Here is a 21354-nt window from a genome sequence, read left to right as displayed (position 1 = left end):
TAGAGGCGAGCAGTGACCTATCGGAATGATCTACGCTATTGGATAGCTACGGTCGTGTAAGGCTTGTTGGCTCGTTCCGCAGGAGGCTAGGTATACGATGCTCACTACGTGACACTGTGGAATAACCGCTGACTAGCCCAGCTCTCCGTTCCTATAGGGGCGCGTAGCCTTAATTTTTCCACTTGTTCACGTCCTATTGACAGGCCTATTTTATAAACAAAAGCAGCTACTATCATTTCAAAATCTTACAATGACTAAGCAAACTGTTCACAGCAGGTATTCTACTTTCAAAGCAGCCTGACGGCAAACGTTGATATTATTATAATTTACGTTATAATTATTATAATTTACTCTGTTAGTTCGTTTTTGCTGGGAGCGTTATAAACTGGTTTTAGTTCATTAAGTGCGCTTTAAGTGATGATACAATTTATAACATGTACATGCTATCATCCCTCATTGTCAACTTGGAAGCAGCTTCATGTCATCATGCTCGGTTGGATTATTATGTATTTCAACTTCGATGCCAGTAAATTAGAGACAAATTCCATAAAACCGTTTTTATTATATGGAAAGATGTTATAGCTATTGTTTTGCTTTTATCCATTAAGCAGAAATTTTACGAATCCCTTAAGAGCCCATCGTCCATATAGAGGTGGCCCTATTAGAATAATGTCTCTGAAAAACTGTGGCCTTCCAGTACCGAAAATATCCTAAATATGGTCGTATAAAAATCTTTCTTCAAATACAGCATTGTATTGTATTGTATGGCATAAAGAAGACTACTTTTCACAAATCTGGGATGTATCGATCATAAATGCGCGCTCGGGGCGCGTTCACTTCATTAGGCAGTGCAGGTGGACGTTCACAGTCTGCGACAATGAAACTACCCTATTTTGAAAGCCTATCATACGCAGAGGTTTTATAGCGCCCTCATAAGTAGGCGGAAAAAAAATCGCGCTAAGGGGCAGATTCAGCGGCAAGCTATGTTAAGATTCAAACTACAGGTCAGCTTGAAGTTTGGGCTCGTCTAAAAGCGATCGAATTGTAGCGACAAATGCAACCATCATAATTATAGTATACTGCATCACTCCATCTATCAATGATTAAGATTAGCCGACATGATAACGTGGGAAAAGTTAAGTGAAACTTATCTTTCCATATCTCAACAAAAATCGATACGAAGCACGGAACGTTCTTCTAAGCGTACAGACATCGACTCTTGAAAAAACGCCCGATTACGGCATTTCTAAATTACCTGTAAAGGAGAACAATATACTTAACTGTCCTCGATAAGCGTCAATAAAGATACTAGGAATGTTTACGTCGATGTGTAAATTAAAATAAGGGATTAGAATATTGTCAAAACTATAGCATACTTAAAAAGCAATATTATATGTAATATTTAGTTTGTATTAGTTTTAGCGCGTTGAGTAAATTAAGAAGCCTCATATAAATCACGAGTAAAGTTCACTTAATTTGGAGACACTCAGATAACGAGAGGGATTATTATCATCATTTATATCGATGGTCACAAGCAAATCTTTCTCTACTGTTTGTGCCTGTTCAGTAATGATTTAGGCTCATTTTTTTTACTTGCGTGACAAATGAATGGTTGCCTAACTTAGTCCACGCACTCCGGGCACGCTTGTATTTAGACGTTCAAGTGGGTTACGTAGTTGATATCGTCGCCCTAGTATTTGTAGAGTGATTGGGACAACACAAGGGTCGCTTGCTTTATTCATTGTTCCAAATTTGCATTTACAGGCAGATCTTGTTCGATCAAATCTTCTTTGGGTCGGGGTCCCGATAACGAAAACCTCCAGCACATATCAACGTTGAATCGCTGGGACGCTGCTCATTAAAACTGGGCGTCAGCAATCAAGCTAAGCTGACTTGTTATATTGTTGATGATATACACGCGAATTATAAGCTTCGATAGAAAATCGTACGTTTTCTATTTTATTTGAAGTTATTCTAAGACACAGATCAGGTTAAAAGTCGTAGAACCGACGTAACTGGGATATTGCTTTGTATATGTGTACGTACAAACAAATATCCCAGCTTACCGGATATTCACGCGCTCTACTGAGTTCACCGAGCACCAACTAAATATAGTAAAAATGGTACAAAGTAGATCTTGTGCTTCGACTTTCTTCATTTTGAAGCGGGCTGACGGTTTTACAGAATGTAGCTCTAGGCACCTTTCTACGTGATTTAGAAGCTCGGACTAAGTACTTTTGGTATCGCCAAGACATAGTAAAGCTGTCCAGCTGTCTTTCGTTCCCTTCTTATTGAGCCTTTGCAAATCTTGTTCGTCTACCAAGCAGATAATATAAGTTGGCTACTGGCACAAGTTTTATAGTACACAGGGTGTTTCAAAATATAATCATAGTAGCTTTATGATTTTTGTCTGTTATTTTCAAGGTGTAATTATCTGGCAATATGAGCGAAGCAAGGTTAACTTTTATATCGAATGCGTGGATTTGTAGCAGAAGTATTAACACAATCTCGGAGGGAGCTTCAGGCAGATTCACCTATGCGACCTATAATTAATTCGATAAAAGTAACTTTAAAACGAATGGGTTTGTCGAGGTCGTTCGTTTCGGACCACATTTCGGATCCAAATCCAAAAACATCAACCGGCAACCAAAGAGATCATTGCAAAATTATAGCGAATCATTCGAAAAAGATACTCAAGTCGCAAGCTCGGTATCAAGTGTTTTTTGAACGCTGAAATGAAAAAGAACACATGCTATCAATGGAAATGATCCAGACTGAATATTATGAACGATACTTAGGAAAATATGAATAATTCTCTAAACGATGCTTTGAGCGATGAAGTGATTGACTGATTGATTGATGAGCGATTAAAGATGCTTAAATTAAATAGAACAATCAATCATCCATCACGAATCAACAGCTTACTGTTACCAGAACGGTATTAATTTGCTATCAAAAGAAACGTTATATATTTTATGCAGTTTGTTTCGCCCTCTAAATGTTAACTTATATAATATCTTATAAAATAACAAACAAAGTATTAAACTATAATTATTCAAATTGTGTATACATTTTTGGAACATTTAAGAGGCTTGACATGATCCGTTCAATGGGTCGTTAGGCCAGCATCGATGTCAGCTTCGAGACACTGTTACAGCTCATTTGTTTCATAAGGCTCTTTACCTGCATCATCGATTTTAATATTCCCTTCTCGACTAAAAATGAGACAAGCCCGCGTATATCAAACAGAAAAGGCTAGAAAAAACGGTAGAATTAAATCTCAATAGAATAGCAGATTAATTCAGAGATACAACGAAACGTCTGATCTATCCGTGGCGACGAGGACCCTGTGATTCTAACAATTCGTCGACTGCAATGTGAGCCCTCTAGGAAGTCTTACAACAAAAAACAAGAAATCGATGAATATCTAGGTACAGAAAATTGTTTAATAATGTGAAAAGGTCATGCACGTAGGCGTTGTTCCGGAAGAAGTAGGAAGAAGCAAGCGGCGCATCACTAGCATCCAAGAACCCTGCTAACGGTCTGTAAGTGGCATATCAAACCCTACGTATGATCTATAAAATGTTCAGATCCAGCTGCAATCGTTATAATGATATGATCCGAAATGATGGGCAGGTAAGAAAGCCAACGTTAAATTTTCCAACCAAAGTTACATTCTCTCGCTTTCTTTATAGCATATTCTTTCTTCTACAAAAATATTCCAATATATTATGTGCAGGCTTCATTAAGGCTCAATAAGCTCTTCGGCTAGAACGCTGTTATCTATTGAAAGATTTAACTGCTTTCAAACGACGTGCGAGGATAACAACCTAGGAAATTTTGATGACTACACCGCATCAGTATACTAAAGAGAATGCTGATATGACGGTCTTTTAGATGAAATGCCTAGTGTGGATCGAGGACCAGTCAGGCAGTATACGGGCTATTGCATTAAAAAGGCTAGACGAGGTCCTGAATACGATCCTGGTTACGTTGCATGCCCGCGTTAAACAATTTAACTGCAGTTATCAACGCAAGCTGTACATACAAATACAAACCACGAAACGAAGGCAGCTGGAATCAATCGAGTCCAACAAGTAGGTCGATCTCCAACAGGGTGCTCGCCGAATAGGATATGGACACTGTTACAAAGATAAAGGCGACAGAAGGGAACAGGCATAATGAAAACTTGGTATGAACGCTTATTCTATGTTGCCAATATAATGGAGCCCAACGAAATAAGACTAACGAAGTTACGATACGGTTAAGATAAATTGAAGATGTAAGATAAAGAGACACAATTTCGTTTAGAGATTGGAGCTAACCTCATTATCGCCGGTGAGAAACATTAATGCACCATGATTGCAAGCTCAGATAGGCTACGATAAATTTCAGCGCCGCAGTGTCTGGGATAAGGTTTTAGGTAAACGGACAAAAAGTTGATGGGGATTGTTATGTTGCTGGGAACAGGAGTAAGTTAAAAGGACGTGATCTACTGGAATCTACTATATGTTGAAGTAGGGAGCGCTTAGTCTTATTGTTCATTACTTAAAACTGATCTAAGAGATCTCAGGAGAGTTGAACCAACTTTAGAGTTCAAGAAGGGTCTGCGGCTTATCTTCGGAAGGTCGAGACTGATAGCTTTTACTGTACTCCCTAAATTTTCTGCGGAAATTGATAGGGTCGTAAAGGCAGCACCAGTGGTGATTCTAAGCTAGAACGGAAAATCTAGCCTTGCGTAGAGTTCTCTAAAGGAGTGAATTCATCATTGCAGGAAGATCAGTACCCAGTTCCAATAACAGAGTACAATTTCATTAAGTTGGACCACAACCACTACTTCACGTAGGTTGATCCCTGCGAAGCGCATTTCGTGTTTCAATAGACGCACGAGGCAGGAAATTTCTTATAATACACCGAGAGACTTATTTGCCAAGAATAGATCGCCATTTCGCATAGACTGTTCCAAGAATATTCCAAAAGATGGCTGATACAATAATAGCTAGTTTGGATGGTAGAGTTATATACTTGAACGACAATAATTCTCATAATAGGAAAAACACTTAAAAAATACTTATAGAGGCTCTGCTTAGACGGATTCGTGACTGTGGATTCAGGATCAGCGCTGAAAAATGCGGCGTTTAGATACATTTTAAAATTCATCATAAACGAGAACAGAGAATGCCCGATTCAGATAAAGTAGAATCTAGAAGAGAAGTGCATAAGCCGAGAGACAAAAGGTAGGTCCAATGTTGTATCACAGCATATTTGTACTAGAAGGGAGAAAAATTAAGTACCCATTTGACAAGTTTTCTGAGAAACGATGTACCATTCAAACAGAAAACAGTATGTGCTCAAAGTTTCAAGACGATGAAGAAAATTCTTATAGCAGATCTATTTAAAGAGCATAATCCTAATCTACCCGTATTAGTAGATGCCAATGCAAGCAAATGCTGAATTAGGATCACACTGATACATAGCTAGCCTGACAGATCTGAGAAAGTGGTTCTTCGCGCAAACAAATCGTTGAGTCCTCCCGAAATAAACTATTCATAGATCGAAAAGTCTTTTTCTAGTATAAGCAGTGAAATAGTGCCGTTTCTATATGATGTACGGCCGAAGATTTACTTAGCGACAGATGATCGGTTATTGCTGACAATTATTGGAACAAAGTCCGTTTCCATCCGTTCCGCAAACAGTTTTCAATAAGTGTCAGCGGTGTTTCTACCGTATATCTTTGAAATCCTATTTATGTACTCGACGAACTTTCGTCGTGAGTCTTTGCAGTCATTTGCATGAAAAAATTAGACAGGTAATAGGTGCAGCAGAGTTAAAGATGTAAAAAAACATGGTTCCGTATTGTACCTTACAGTTGCACAGGATCGGCCAATTCCGGATGAGCAGCCTTGCTTTTTCAAAATACATCGAGATTTCGCAAGATCGGCTAATGGCTAGACATATTCGGTTATCGTTGATCTTCAGCGAAGTGATCAGGTGTATGTGAAATTATACCAATAATGGCCTTTTAAGCTGTCAGATACCAGTCACCGGGACGCAGCTGAGATGTTTGGAAGAAAATGAGATACAACATATAAAATCACCGTGAAAGCCGTAGACAAACAGGATGATTCGTCGAAACGTTCAAGCGTGCCCTTGTTCGGATACGAGATAGAACGAACGTACTGCATTACTATACAGATTGTCTCCGGTTGACATGAAGTTTCATAACATCTTGAAAAAAAAGAGTTAAATATTTTCGTAGAATTTGGAAATCAATAAACAAGAGCTCGAACAAAAAACTAGATTCAATGGTAACCTCATTTATATCACAGTCTAAACCAAAATGAGACTATCAGCTAGAAGTTTACAGTATTGACGTCGACGGAATGACGTGGTCCGGCGTTTGGTGAAAGTTCGTTCGAACCCGATACCATATCTAACCGTTTTTGATACTTTTAGCTCGGTTTCAGCAAATACCGCTATTTGATCTTCTGTATAGACAGATGTACGTGTCAGTTGTAAATGGGACAGAAGCCCAGGACTAGGACGAGGTCTTTCGCACCAAGTTCGACAATCATACAACCATCTAATCACCGATTCCAATGAACGATCCATCAAGGAAAGCAAATAATGCCGGAGAGTGCAAACAGACCCCTATAGAATACAGAGATTATTTAATCAATTGAATTTAATTAAAATTAACGCATAATCTAGTTAGAAGATGAACAATATTCCACACGTTCCACAAGAGCTAATTTGACGCGTACTCTAATTCGCGGTAATTTTCTTAAAAAATTCATTTTAAACTACGACGAGGCTAGGGTGGTCTCTTTTTTCCAACTCATTGAAGTTCGGCTTGTTTACGCGCAGGACCTTCGAAAGCGAAAAGTCGCATTGTCTTAGAGCTTTTACGTAAACTGTCGCAAATAGTCTCACGAATAGGTTAACGTGGTTCAGTTGCGATAAACGGTGAGACCTGTAGCATAAAAAATTGTCTAGTATATTCATGCAACCTTTTTATCTTAATAGTGGATAATTAGCGAATAGTTTCTTTGCATTTCGTATTATGCTGTGTAGACGTATTGCGATTTCCAAGAATAGAAAATAATTGATTTGTTGAGCTTTTTGCAATGGCACACGTTTCTCTCCGTTTAACAATCGGCGACAATCGGCGCCACTGCCCAAATCGTTTTATAAACATATTGAAAACGATATTTCAACGATTAGTCATAATCGTCGTCTGCAATGCGTTACTTTCCGCGCGCAAACAAAACCCTACTTTCTATCTCAATTTGTCACAAAAGTATGAAAAGTTTGAAATCTGAAATACATGTATCTGCTTCAAAAATTTTACCAATTACGTATAACAAAAGCTACGTTAAACGTGACAATACGACGCGAAGTATAGAAACCGATTTAAATGTTTGAAGATGTAATCAAGATTGACTACAATTTATTTTAGAAAGATCAACGCAATTCCTTGGGAAAAGCAGAAAGGAGCCTCGAATTTGTCCAAGGGAGTCTTTCAGTTTTATGCTTATGGTGGGTTTATACTTGCTTAGTATTAATATCTTGTTCATTATAATTTAATCACTTTTCAAGGTCTTTCGTTTTCCTCAACGAGCTATTGTTGTTCTTCAAGAATCGGTTTCTGTTTATTTGAACTGTTTTTTATTCCCGCGTATTTTTTTATACGCAGTTTTGAATGAATCAAATGACAAAATATGCACTGTTTAAGGCCTAAGCCCACGAGAAATTTTAGACAAACGATAGCAAATTTCTAAAGGGCAAAGAAAGAGGGCATCCAACGAAGTGTAATATGTGTCTATCAGTAGACGCAAAATTAATGAACGTGCACTTATGACTGTCTACTGTCGCTACCGTCTTCACAGCAGCGCAGTTGTTTGAGACCACAGTCTAGAGCTGGATGCAACTAAGGTAGTGGGCAATTTTCCCAGTAGCAGAATGTGGAAATTCTTCACGAGACGGAAGTATTCCAAGCTACTCCTTCTAGGAGTTGTGTTCCCTTAAATAACCATACATAAGATCACAAAGAAGATTTCCTAGGAGGGCTGCGGATTTTGAAGCTCACGCAATTCTCCCTTTAATGCTCTGACCAAACTTTAACCAAACTGGCCCGATTCCTTCAAATCGATCAGTGTTCGTGTGACTCAGCCACTATAGCGACAGATAGTGCCTAATGTTGACCTACACCAACCTAACCCGGGACGACAACCTCCTCTTGTTGTCGAACGGACTACACTGATTAGGCCGCCATTCATCCTGTTCGCTTACCTTGTCGTTCTGATTTCGTTCACTTGCTACGCCCCGTCCGAAACTCCTTGCTAACAAACTGGGCATCAATCGAATGGATCTTGTCCACAAGTTGCCCCTATCGTTTGACGCATTAATATGAACGTTAGGGGGGCGTGTCAGTTTCGATAACGCGTCGTCAGCCTTTTTCTTTTAATTATACACGTTTCTTGTTTGTGTTGTGTGGATGTTCTTTAGACTTCACAGCAGACTTAAGCAGAAGCAATTCCTTGCAGATTCGCAATTTGGCCTGGTAGGATCACCTATTATGTCTGTGAAGAAAAACTATTCAAAATCGTCAGAAAGACACCTTCTAGTATTAGTAGTAGTAGAAAGTAGTGTGCCAATTAATCACAAAATCATGATTTTTTTTCCTTAAAGGTACACAACTTCTTATTTAACGACCGTAATTCCACGAGTATATACATCAAGGATTAAACAATATGCGCCATATGTCTAGCTATACACCGTCCTATAATTTTAGAATAAAATAGTTCATTCAAGTGGTGCTTTATTGTTTCGAAAGCTCAGTTACTGGAGAAGCAGTACGGATAAGTAAAGAACTTTTTCCCTATTTATAGACTCGTACATATTTCACAGACGGATACACCCAATCCCGTCATCACCAATGGGTTAGATCAGTAGGCAGATGGTATAGAGGGTGAACATTCAGCGAGCCAACCTTACTTCGAGTATATCAACGATCAGATAGGTATAGTTAATCAATACCTTAATTTATCTCTAGTTAGACCCTATATGTATTTGTGCGTAGCCCCTTTTCTCATATACCAATATATACCGATTATATCATGTGCAATGCTATGTACTCAAATACGAAAAAATGTCAGCAATCGGGCCCGCTACAACTGCTCATAACGGCCGCTAACAGCGGACGATATACAAAGGAAAAAAAAAAGATCAATTATGTGGTATAAGCAGAGCGACGGGCCTGCCCTATCACTCGTACATAGCTATTTTGCTATAAAGGAGCTATTCTCAGCACTATGTTGCATATTTCAACGATGCATTAGGACGGTATTAGGGAAGCGAGACGAACGAAATGGTTGAGGGCTGTGCAGTGGGGTAGGCCAAAATAATTTTTTTTTCCGAGCTACTAACACTTACACGCATGCACAGGTGATGCTACGACAATGCTACGTCGAAGTGTATTGTAGCTTTTAGCTAAGACAAAATGGAAGCTCACAGGTGGGATTTGTGCAAAGCTTGGAAAGAATAGGGATATTATGATTTATTCAGGGTTGATATATGCATGTCACTGTCGTTCCTATCCAGCAAACAGGTCTAGCTAGACTCGAGCCTACTCTCCAAATGTTCTACATATTTGCAGCGAAGATACGCTGCGCACGGGAGTTTAACGGGTATGCGATAAGGTAAAGGAAGCTCGTCCACGAAAAGTATTTCATTAATTGGTCTGATGTGTATCTGAGATTTATCCTGGGGAACGCATCGCGTTCCAGCTTCAGCTAGGCGGTAGCGAGTTGAGGTTGAATACGTGCATGCACAGGCAAACGTACACCTGAGTGGCGTGGTCGCTAACGGCCCTCAAATTGATTGTGAAGTTCGGAAATCTGGGAAAGAGGCATTTCATCTTTCAGACCCTAACGAGCACATTCTATTAACATCTAACGCTAACAAAATATAATTAACTTTGAGTCAATTGTTGTTCTGCAGCCATCAACCATCAGCCATCCAGAGCCATCAACTAAATACAGAGGAAATTGTGCTTCAGTTAATAGAAACTGATAGACATGTGATAAACGTTCTCCTTTAAGTACGCATAGGTACTAATCAGACTCAATAGGCAGATGATCCGTGTGCTCTAGGGCATCGAGAGAAGTATTAAAAGACAAAAAATGAAAACTTGGTAGTTAATATATTATTCTGTTGCGACAACGGGTCACAGCTCAGATAGCACCACAAGACCACAGTAATTACATCGTTCGGTAATCTACGTGAGACAAACAATCGTTAAAGGCTAAAGCGAGCAACGTATTACCTGTTGTTGACAAGACAAAACTTTATTACGTACGTTATATTATTATATACCTCTGTACACTGACTGTCAATTTTGATTTGTATACAATCAAAACTATATAAAGGTCGTACTGCACGTTTCAAGGTCATGGTAGACCGTGCACCTCGTTGTCGTATCGAACTAAATCGAAAAATGCCCTTCCTTTCTGACCATTTCAGTTTTCCTTTATTTCAAAACAATGTAGTGACTCACAAAGAGAGCACGCCATGGCGAAAACCGTTCTCATACGTATAGCTAAGGATAGACTGACCAGAAAATACTGTGCCTAACCGAGTTGGAAGACGAGACCCAGAACCTACTTGGGGGCTGCGTCCAACTCGACGCCCAACGAAGCTTATCGGCTGGTGAGACTATCTATAGCGAACAAAACATCCGCATTGCTTTCATACGATACTACAAACCTAATAAGTTGCGATGCAATTTCTATTAAGCCTGGCGTTAAATCACGCCACGCCTCTCACTGCTCGCGTGAGAGTTCTCGATGACTGGTTATTTAGAACAGTGAAATCAATTTTTGGGTAGACTGGTTTGCCTACTTGTGCTCTCGCAATAAGCGTTTCTATCCTGGCAGAAGTTAGCACACGGCGCGCATCGAACAGGCACACTTCGCCTTCACATGAGATCTCTGCAACTATTTTGTGTTTTATATTTGGTGGTAATAGTAATTCGAACGAAGGCAGGGTTTTTCCTTTCTGATTAGACGTATTTGAAAGAAAACTACGCGATTATTTGACGTTTGGGAAACGTTACAAAAACATTACGCGGACCTAGGATAAAAATTAAGATTGCTTTAAAAGACAAGGTTTATTTAAAGCTCATTTGGTAAAGAAAGCATAACTGGATAACAGTTCAATTTGATGTATGATATATAAAGCTTTCTGTTCAAAATCGATAGAGTCCGATGCTTAGCAGTTTAGAAATGCTGGCTTTATTCGTCTCCAAACATCTGTACGTTAGGGGATATCCGTAGGGATATTTGCTTTCAATAGATTTGGACAATAGATATAAAAGAGTTCTGATTCCGAAGAGGTTGTGAGAATTGTTTAGTAGCTGTACTTTCATAGAAATTATTTTGGCCCACGAGGACAGATAAGAGCTACCGATGGCCTATAAGGTCAGCCTTTAAGTATTGTCATTATGTTCACATATTTATAATGGTTCAGGTTTTGCTTAATCTACTCGAACGCAGGTAAACTTTTTCTTTTTTTTTTTTTTTTACTGAAATGTATCATGTTTTAGGGCAACAGATATCTAGATAGGGAACGCCGACCGTGTTGAATAAGATTGCCCTTTTCTGGTCTAAAAAGATCTATAAATCCATATGCCTATAATCGTTCCTGAATCAATTTGACGAGGCTGCTTCACGCATTGAATACAGCACACGGTAAATACAGTGATGAACGGAAGTAGTTGTCTGTACGGGTAGATGGCCAATAACGGCCTACACATTGCCTTCCTCTTAATTTTCTAAATAACGACCAGTCATAGGGACGCGTCATATACCGGTAGCCGTCTCTTGTCCTAAGATCAAACGTAGGCATAGTCTAGCATTCGATGTTTAAACTAAACTATCTGTCGATGCTGTGAAGTTAATCGATTTTAGCCGATAAGATTACGAAGTTGTATTATACCTGTTTCCCTTTAATGTTTGATTAACGTCTCTGGACCCTTCCATGGTCAGCAGTCCGTAGACGAAGGCGTGCCGTACTTGACTGTTCTGACAGCTTTGCTAAAGAGCGCTGATAAGAAAATGAGTTAGTTCCAATTATGAGACTGGAAGTAGGCTAGTATTTGTTGACAAAGTGGCAATGGTTTAGCAGCGATAAACATAATTTGTTTTACATGGCGGAACTTAGACACCGCTATACAATACTAACGCAGTACTGCGCATAATATTCGAAATACTCAGTGGCCATTAAAGGCTAGATTTGACACTGATTGGCTTGTAATGATTAACTACAGAATGTAGTTCCCGAGACGACGACCATTTCGTGGTACACGCTTGAGCTGTATTATAGAATCTAAATTCTGCTGCGAAAATACTCGTATAGAAATGAAAAGCTCGATTTCATCGGATATAAGTATGTAATCTATATCGATTACGTTATTATGTAAGGTAGCCTGAATTTGACCATGATGGATATGCTTAGATAGATTGTTGTCCACGATAGTTCGATGATAACGTATTCATCTGTTCAGTTCAGTTCAGGAGCACGTAGGATGATACAGGTTTGGAACTAGGCGTGGAACTAAACACCTTGTTTCCTAGAAGGGCAGCCGTCTGAGGCAATAGTTGACGACGCTATAGGAACTTGAACTCGAAACCTTAAAGGTTCGTATAGTGTATTGCTCTCATCTCGTCGTTCTCCAACTTACGAAACCAAATATAAGTTCTATAAATTTACCTTTATATTTATGCAAATAAAACTATTTCGAAACATAGGGCTCATAGTGCTTTATATTAACCTCTTATATATGACATTTGCGGACGAGAATTAGAAAAATTCAACAGTTCGATCTTTTTGCAACAGTCTGCTGGAATCAGCGTAAATCAATTTCTAACTGTGAGTCATGGCCACTAATTCTTATTTTAAATCCATGGTACTTTTCGTTAAAATGTTTTTTTCAATTCCACTGCGTTTAATGAAGGCCGCTTAGAACGGGACGGGTTGCTGGATGCTATAAGTAAAACGATGGCCCTCTGCATGATATTGGTCACAATTGGAAGGTTACATACAAAAATGGATCCAGATAGTCCACTGGAGCCGCCCTCTCAAGGAACTTTTGTTACTAGTGATGTTGATGAATGGTGCCGAGATGGACAAATCTAGGGCAAGAAGCTTTTGTTCGTAAACAGCTTTGTATTCTATTCTGACCCTCTGTATACAACGGACTATTTTTGTAACGGTAGCAGCACTATTGAAGATGAATTTTGCTGTGTAAGAAAGGACGAAGAACTTGGAGACACTCTCTAGAAAGCCACTTGCCGGGATTTCGTTCAGAGCAGTTCTTGCGGTGACGATCTCGTGGATCTTTACTCGGCCACGGTGTGCCTTTTTCCTTCCGCCTGCCTGCGACCGCCTGATCGGTCATGTTCATCTAGTGAAAGCGCCGATTTTCTATCGTTTTTTCTGTAATGCCTGCCTGTCTGAAAAAAGAAGCGAAAAGACGCTACAACGTTATGGAACTTAAGCTATCTAGAAAAAGTGGAATAGCGCGAATCATTATTGTGCGAACAGCGGCACACAAAGGACAATTTGCAAAGGTGTTCTTCGATGGGAGGGCTTTATTCCGCTAAGCTTCCTTCAATGAAACCTACTCACATTTAACTTTCATCAAGTCTACTTAAACTCTACATACTTGACTGTATGTTCGCTTTACTTCCCACTAGGAAACAACTGACACCTATCCCTGATATCGGAGAGCTGTTGTATCGCCTGAAATCACTGCCATGCTCTATCTGCGTACATATACCCATATACACATACCCTGTGGAAAAAGCCTTAGAACCTAACGTGAGGGGAATCAGTGGACTGTAGGTTGACGTACATGTAAAAACGTCACTTATAGATATGCTTCCGCAGCATGTCTGGATAACTGAATGAAATAGATTGTTTATGCCTCGTCAGGTAATTTAGGATTAAAGTTTAGCGTTGACATCATTTATTTGGTGGTTTTTTTTCGGGAAAATACATCCTTGGCTAGATGATTGCTACTTGTCGTGGCATAGCTTTACACGAGGTAAATCACGCTCGATGTGTTTTTTGTTCTGAACGATGGCTGTGCAGATGACAAACTGTAAATGGTCTGCCAATGCAAACAATATCAATGTGAGCGGTTTTCATTCAAGTAACATTGTCTTTGTGCTATTGTTCTCTTCTTGGTATTCCTAATGCTTTTTTGTCCCATGTTGCTTTGCCCTAAAATAAATAAGTTGCTAATAGTTAGCACAGACTTCGCCAATTTGCCGCATTGCCTTATCGTTTATTGTTTCTGTGAACCCTTACATTGGGCCTCGTCTGATCGTGACAAGCACAATGCCTTACCATTTTTAATCAATACGACTCCACTAATAATTGGCGCACTCGACATTACTTTGTCCGTTGTGTATTCAGCTATCCTGTAAAAGAAAAATGGGTCAGCTTATGGCTAAATACGCCGTTCATGGTAATGAACGTTAGAAGTAAACCCGATAGCAATATCATTGAGTTTGCTACGGAGTTTCATTGTACCCATGGTCGCCTTTTTGTCGAGCCAAGAGCATCGATGTGGGGGATTACCAGACCAAACGGGTGAGATTATCACTGAAATCGTCAGCACAACATCGACTCTGCAAGTTCACGATATCCAGCACGACATACCGTGTAACACATACGAATTATCTGGAAATGTAAACATCTAATCGATAGTAAGTTGATCCATTTCGTTGTAGGTAATTATTACGAACTTACATCGAAATAAAGTTAAAAAACCGAAGCTAATCGACAAATCGGTCCCGTCCAGGCAAGATCGCCTGCAATGTCATGGCTGCTAGCTAGATAGGTGACAATTGCTATTTAGCAACTAACCGCGTTCCAGGGGTTGACTTGTGGAATAATTTCAGCTCCTACGGGGGTTGTTCCACGGTTGTGGGAAATGCTATTGTTTGTGTAGTATCGTTGCGCACAGTGGTGAACAACCAATCGCAGGACTAAAGCATAAGCTTTTTCAAGTTTTAAGATACTGTGTTCTTTGAGTAAACTACGGTATAGAGGATTAGTTGAAGCCGACATGTTGGTAGCAATTGCATTGTGGAATAACTTGTTAATCCTCTTTCCTTACAACATATTACTCTAAAAGTATTAGCCTCGTGAAAAAAAAACAACATTTTGGTCTTACTAAAGGACAACATACATATACTATAATATATAAGTAGTAGATGTACGCGAGTCTGTTTAATGCTAGAATAGATCAAGTCAATACAACAAAATAGTGTAGCTTACCCGGATCTGATCTTACGAAATATGTACTAATAGATACAGAGTTGAGTAGAGAACTAAAATTGAATCTCTGTCTAATATGTATATTCGAGGTAGTCTACAATATATATCTAAGAGAATCTATAGCGTCATCCATAAATTTACATGCTACCATCTTGTGGCAAATATAAAACTACTATATTATGAATAGATTTAGGGCCTTGATTCTGATGCTCTGCACGAACGGCCTCAATAAACATACCAGTCAACGAAGCCCGTTTTACTTTGACTGTTTTATCATGCGACCTTAGGGCTCCAAAATTGTAAGCGGTCTGACAAGGGAAAGCCAGCAACAACTTAGGTCGTTTACCTCTACTCGACCTATTCGTTTATGTAATATTGCTCCCTGTAGAAGAAGCGCTATGGTGATATTGCTCGTAAAAGGGTTCGGCCCTAGATGCTGGTCGTTACTGGAACTGCCTTCGCCGCAGTAGCCTGCGCGTAATACACGATAGCGTAACCACTTGATACCAACCCATGTGCATAAGACTTCGAAAATAATTGACGGATAAGGACAAAAAAAATAACTAATAAGGTGCTAGGTATCTAGAAAGGTCTAGATGACTGTTCAATAAACAGCTAGATCTCATAGTGGTATTTTATTTCGTCTGTATAAATGTTGTTGTCATACACACATATGAGCCCCGAAAACCTGTCTACACCGTTCAACAGGTCGTCACTGCTTCGTCAGGATGTCACTGCTTAGCAATAATGAGTACGCCAAGATTAACTTTTAAATGAAGAGTTTATTTTAAATTCTATTGGAAATACCAAAATGTTGCAGAAATACAAAAACAATACGCTAAAATTTTCACATGGATCCATTTACGCGACTTGCAATGAATAGGATAAAAGATAGGCTTGAAGTTTTCAGGGGGTTTATATTTATTTCCTGGGAGACTAAAAAAGTTAACGAGTCTTTTGCCAGCCAGAAAGAAGTATTTAGGAGCCATAGCGAAATATCTCAAAAATCTATGAGACAACCAAGTCGTAAACTTAACAAGAGAAGATCTAGCGTAGTTTAATGGTGCATCCTATTAATGAAAATAATCATTAGTTAATGATATTAATTTTCATTGAACTTTTTTTAAATCAATCGCTCACCATTATCAGACGTATGCTGACCAAAACAGTACTAATTTTTATAAGACAAAGAGTTATACACTTTCTGTAGATTCTGCCACAGTTTGAATACTAAATATATGTAAGTAACAACTGAAATTATTATGAAAACAGTCTATACATTCTTAGGGCACATTATACATATACATGCCTTTCGCTTCAGATTTTGTGGATGCAGACAGATAACTTTTACATATATACAATGAGTCGCTAACCAGGTGTCCAGGGCACTAGTTGCGGATTCTTTTGGCCTTTGGGTCCAAGACCGGCGAGATTCTGTATGACGTTTGTTGTCAGGCTCGAGAATAAATCAGCCGTGGACAGCGACAACTCACAGATTATATCGTATTTGCAATGCTTAGACAATAGTAGACTTACCTGCCTGGCTTCCTGTTGCCCTGTTCATTAGCTCGCGTTTTTAGATTTGATAGTTTCAATGTGTTAATAACGGTCGCCGCTTGCCTAATACGCTCTCAACTGTGTGTTAGCAGCAAACGTTATAGGAACCCGTTCTCTTGCTAGCCTATTTTGGAACTTACATTGGCATGACCAAAGGGAAATCTTTCCTGGATTACTGGATTTCCATTTAAAATTCATTTCATCCGTTTACGGAAAAATTTCATTGACCTATTTCTATAACCCTGAAAAACGTCGCAAATCGTTCTGCCTGTCCATTAAGGATGCGCATTTAATGCCAAAAGTAGCTTAATGAAACTTGGGTACGCGTATAAGGGTGCGTGAAGCACCACAGTAATATGGAGTTTAATAGGAAATTGGTACTTGATATTATAATATGATCAGGTGAACTTATTAGAGAAAGAAGTGCCAGCCCCCACTATATTATGTAAACTGGTTAAAATTGTAAGGGAATATTTTTATACTGTTTTTGGCATCCAGATGCCAATACGGCCAGTGAATTTTTCCCGTCGATTATCAACCACGAGCTGTGATACGGTTCTACAGTATCGTTTCGGGCAAAAGGTACAGAAGCAAAGCTTCGAATGATGTCCTTTCAAACGTATGCCTCTATTTATCGCGCAAGTAAATATCTGTTACATGTTGGAGACCCTCTAATCTAGTCGAAAAGCACAACCACAGCTGGGGCTTCTTGATGAGGCCTGCGCCTTCGCTTAGAAAAGCATTGAGTTAGAAATGATATTTCAACACGCAAATCGGCACTTTTATGCGAATCCACCCCTGTTTGATCAAAGAAACCTATTTTGACAGAATTTTCCATAGCTAATGAAAATGAATCAAGCGTTTCTCTTAGCATCCACTAATTTATTTCAGTACTTATTATGGTCAAAGGCGTTAGAAGTTTCTCACGGTACTGCAGTTGACTTGAATACTTAATGCGTGGCTGAAATGTTACGTTGTGGGTGCACGCAAGGTTTTCTGCAATACCGTAGCGTGGTAGTTGCATATATATGTATGTACGTACATACTCTACGTTCTGGAGATGACAAACAATATCTGAGCTACAGGTAATATCAGGAAGGTGCATATATAAAATGATCCTCTATTTAGGTCTAGGCGTCGTAGGCGCAAGTGTCTGTAAAGTGAACATACATACATTTTTTAGGATTTGGGTTACAAGCTATATCAACGATGGGTTTTTACGATAAGTACGATATAACGGCCCAGGGTATAGGTAAACATGTGGAAATTTACGTCGATTTATTGATGTAATCTTAAGTTCCATAGACCTGATGCCTACATGCAGGTTTATGTAAGCTCTATCACATTGCTGTCCTTAGTTACCTTTTACGGGTCGATAACTCTGACCACGAAAATCCAGAAGAGCATCTTTTGCTTTAACTGGGGGACATTCATGTACATAGAAGTAAAGCTGCTGGCAGCTTTTTTGAACGTTGCTTGTTTTGTTAGTGTTTCTTTGAGAGGAAAGTTCTGTTGGCACGTCTTTTTATCTCAGTATCAAAGTATGAGGAATTCTCTTCATTTATACGGAATTTTATTCCCATTGAAACAGTCACTAAAATGCGTTGTCCAATTCGAAACCAGGTACATGAACGGCAAAACATCTCGAAATTTATGTGGCCCGCGAGGTACCTTCGATGGCAGTCTGTATACACATTCGATTGCCCCAGGTAGCGCAAAATTGTGACCCACTGCCCCTCTCCGAACTTAATTAGATCGCAAGCACCCTACAATTTCTTGTACCTAGACGAGATTTGATCGAAATATTTAAATGGAATATATGGAGTCATGTATAAGCTAGTCATCTCTCGCTGTTCGACTTTGCTCAACCCGAAAAAATGGCGAATCAGTCTTGTTTTGACAATCTATTTTTTATTTGAAGTTTTAAACCAACTTCAATTGGAGTGGTACGTGTGAGATAGGCGAAGCTTGACTAATTCTTTAGCTTGTTAGAGTGTCGTTAGCCATTAGCGTATCGACCATGGTCGCTCCTTTTGTGGCTGTAGATGTACACTGCGATGAAAAACAAGCAGTAAGCGTTGACTTTGAAAAAAGATAAAAATGTTTGGTTTTAATTTGAAGTTGATCCTTTTGGAAATACTGCGACTGTCGACTTTTTATTTATTCTAGTCTTTTAGAGTTACAACAGTGACTGGTATATGGGGTTCAGTTTACTACCAAATTTCCTCGTCGAATATGTTGTTCCACCCTGATAAATTCTTGATTAAAAAAATCCACTTAATTTTAACCGTGGATTGTTATAGGCTGTTTTTATTAGCACTATCATCCTGCTTTCTATCGATTTATGAGGTCGTGTATATTTAATAGTTAGTAGAGTTAAATACACAAGGAGCTTGCATTTAATGAGGTTTTCTACTAGGTCCATTGCACTTTAAACGTTTTTAGTGATTACCCTAAGTTCTTTTCTCTGAAATATAATATAGTTATTGTCCTATTTCTTTATAGCACTTATCACTACTAAACGGGTATCGTCAAAAGGAAGAGGCCTACCGCTATTAATTTGTGTATCGCAAGAAAACTGGGAAGACTGAAGACCAAATTGCCGATCCTACCTCGCTTACTTCTTCGAATGCGTAAGGGGCAGCAGCCTAAAATGGGCTTTGGCTTTTTCACTCAAATTGCTTTCTAGATGTTCAGCATCGAGATTCAAGCAACTGTTCTTTATAGTATCTCGGCGATCATTTCATACAGCAATGGTTTTGTGGCCAAATGTATATGATTGGGCTCTACTCTGTCCTTTTTGGGGTTTGATATAATAAACTCGATTAGATCCTTTCTGTGCCGACTATCTTGCTGATCGGTTGATATCGATTGGGTCGTTCGGTGACAACAGCCCTCGGCTTTTCTTGAAAATTATCTCTACCCTTTTATAGTAGTTCATCTTGATACCCAACGGCGCTGTAACACTGTGTGATGATCATGATGATTTTTGTTAACTACTATTCTTACTTGCAAATGTTCGTTCTGTATTCAGAAAACACAATGAATATACTTTCCCATTTCAAATTGAAGAATATTTGAGTATACGATTGACATCTCGGCTACGCTGCAAAGCTTTCCACTTTCCCGTTCAATAGAAAACACTGCGATTAACTATTTATTCTGATCACTTGGCATCAACTCTATGCAGGTTAAATGCTCAGCGGTGCAGCAGGCTTCTGTTGCAGGATATGCTTGTCGTACTGATTCAATTATTGGCTTCGTTTCTGTTTCATCAATAGGTCACGAGATCATTTGTGCCAAGGCTAGCCTCCGCAAATAGTCCTTTACCATATGTAGAAATACACAGTGAAGTCTGCAGAAATAAGGCCGGTCTTGTCGTCAATTTTTTTCCAACGCACGAAAGGAATATTAGATACCCTTTCTTTCTCTGGCTGCCCAGAACATTTAGCATTTGTCATGATATAGGAAGGGCCACCCGTCATTATCTGACGCAGAAGAAGACCGCTTGAAAAACGACGTAGGTCACAATAGTGGTCTTATACAAACTCTAGGATAAAACTCATTGCTAAAGGGGCAAGCATAAAGAAGCGGACAGGGTCATTGATCTAGGTGCTTGGTCGTTTGTTTAGAGTCTAAGAAAGAATATCGATTTAATTAAAGATATTTAATTGAATGGAGTCGCTGCCCTAGAGTGCATGTTCAGGTCTTGGATACATAAATTGACTTTCAGTCCCCATATGTTCTGGGTTTTGCGTGGCACTGCAGCTTCCATTGAACTAAAAAAAAACGAGAAGACTATTTTAATCTTGCCACTAGGCGAGTGTCAACCCGGCTGTCCTGGTCTAAATGACATTCTCAAACAGCGGGAATGGCCCCACAACCCTCAGGTTCAACAATGAGCCTGAAGTCACGTCGGCTTTGCTGCCATTTGAAGCGCTTGAAGACCCATCTTCCATGATATCGTTGTAGGGGTCATTCCTGCTTGTTCATGGACCTGCGTCGTATGATCCTTGCTAGAAGGCTATTTGACACGTCTGGTTTGAAATTAGAGGCTTCTTGCCATTTTTCCCGGATTCTTAAGTCAAAGACCCTCAGCAAGTCTGGAAACTCAAGTAGAAGCAGTCTGGACCTGGTGATAGAAATCTCAGAGGGACACATCTTCGAGGGATGGATCCGAAAAAATCTGATTGAGAGAATATTATGTTAACAACTATGGGAATGACTATATTACATAGCTAGATTGAAGTCATGTTGGTTGTGTGTAAAAAAGGATTTATATACATACGATGAAATATTTTAATATTAGTATAAGTATTTGTTTATTATATGTGTTTTAACGTAGAGACCTAAGATTGTAACTTCAGGATAAATGAAACTGAATTAGAAAAAACCTCATGAGCACCGTTGAACCAAGCTGGTATGTAATACAGTTTAACTGGAATCTCT

At 39.2% G+C, this 21354-nt stretch overlaps 2 long non-coding RNA genes across 6 annotated transcripts; one reads left to right on the top strand and one right to left on the bottom strand.

Moving 5' to 3' along the window:
* Window positions 1–3249: 3249 nt before the first annotated feature.
* On the top strand, window positions 3250–6301 carry LOC111266201 (uncharacterized). Of its 4 annotated transcripts, none has more exons than XR_015313914.1 (3): window positions 3250–3541; window positions 3898–4192; window positions 5870–6301. It is a non-coding gene; the product is annotated as an uncharacterized LOC111266201 (long non-coding RNA). The 4 variants fall into 4 exon arrangements; XR_002683934.2 differs by having other exon boundaries at window positions 3251–3545; XR_015313886.1 differs by having other exon boundaries at window positions 3538–3636; window positions 3898–4097.
* Window positions 6302–18152: 11851 nt separating this feature from the next.
* On the bottom strand, window positions 18153–20947 carry LOC147754026 (uncharacterized). 2 transcript variants are annotated; one of them, XR_015313380.1, is made up of 2 exons: window positions 19456–20947; window positions 18153–18957 (listed from the first exon to the last, which is right to left on the bottom strand). It is a non-coding gene; the product is annotated as an uncharacterized LOC147754026 (long non-coding RNA). The 2 variants fall into 2 exon arrangements; XR_015313379.1 differs by having other exon boundaries at window positions 19518–20947.
* Between the last annotated feature and the right edge of the window lie 407 nt (window positions 20948–21354).

Source organism: Varroa jacobsoni, unplaced genomic scaffold, assembly GCF_002532875.2.
Source record: "Varroa jacobsoni isolate VJ856 unplaced genomic scaffold, vjacob_1.0 scaffold_11, whole genome shotgun sequence".
Taxonomy (NCBI): domain Eukaryota; kingdom Metazoa; phylum Arthropoda; class Arachnida; order Mesostigmata; family Varroidae; genus Varroa; species Varroa jacobsoni.
This window is presented reverse-complemented; position numbering and strand designations above follow the sequence as displayed.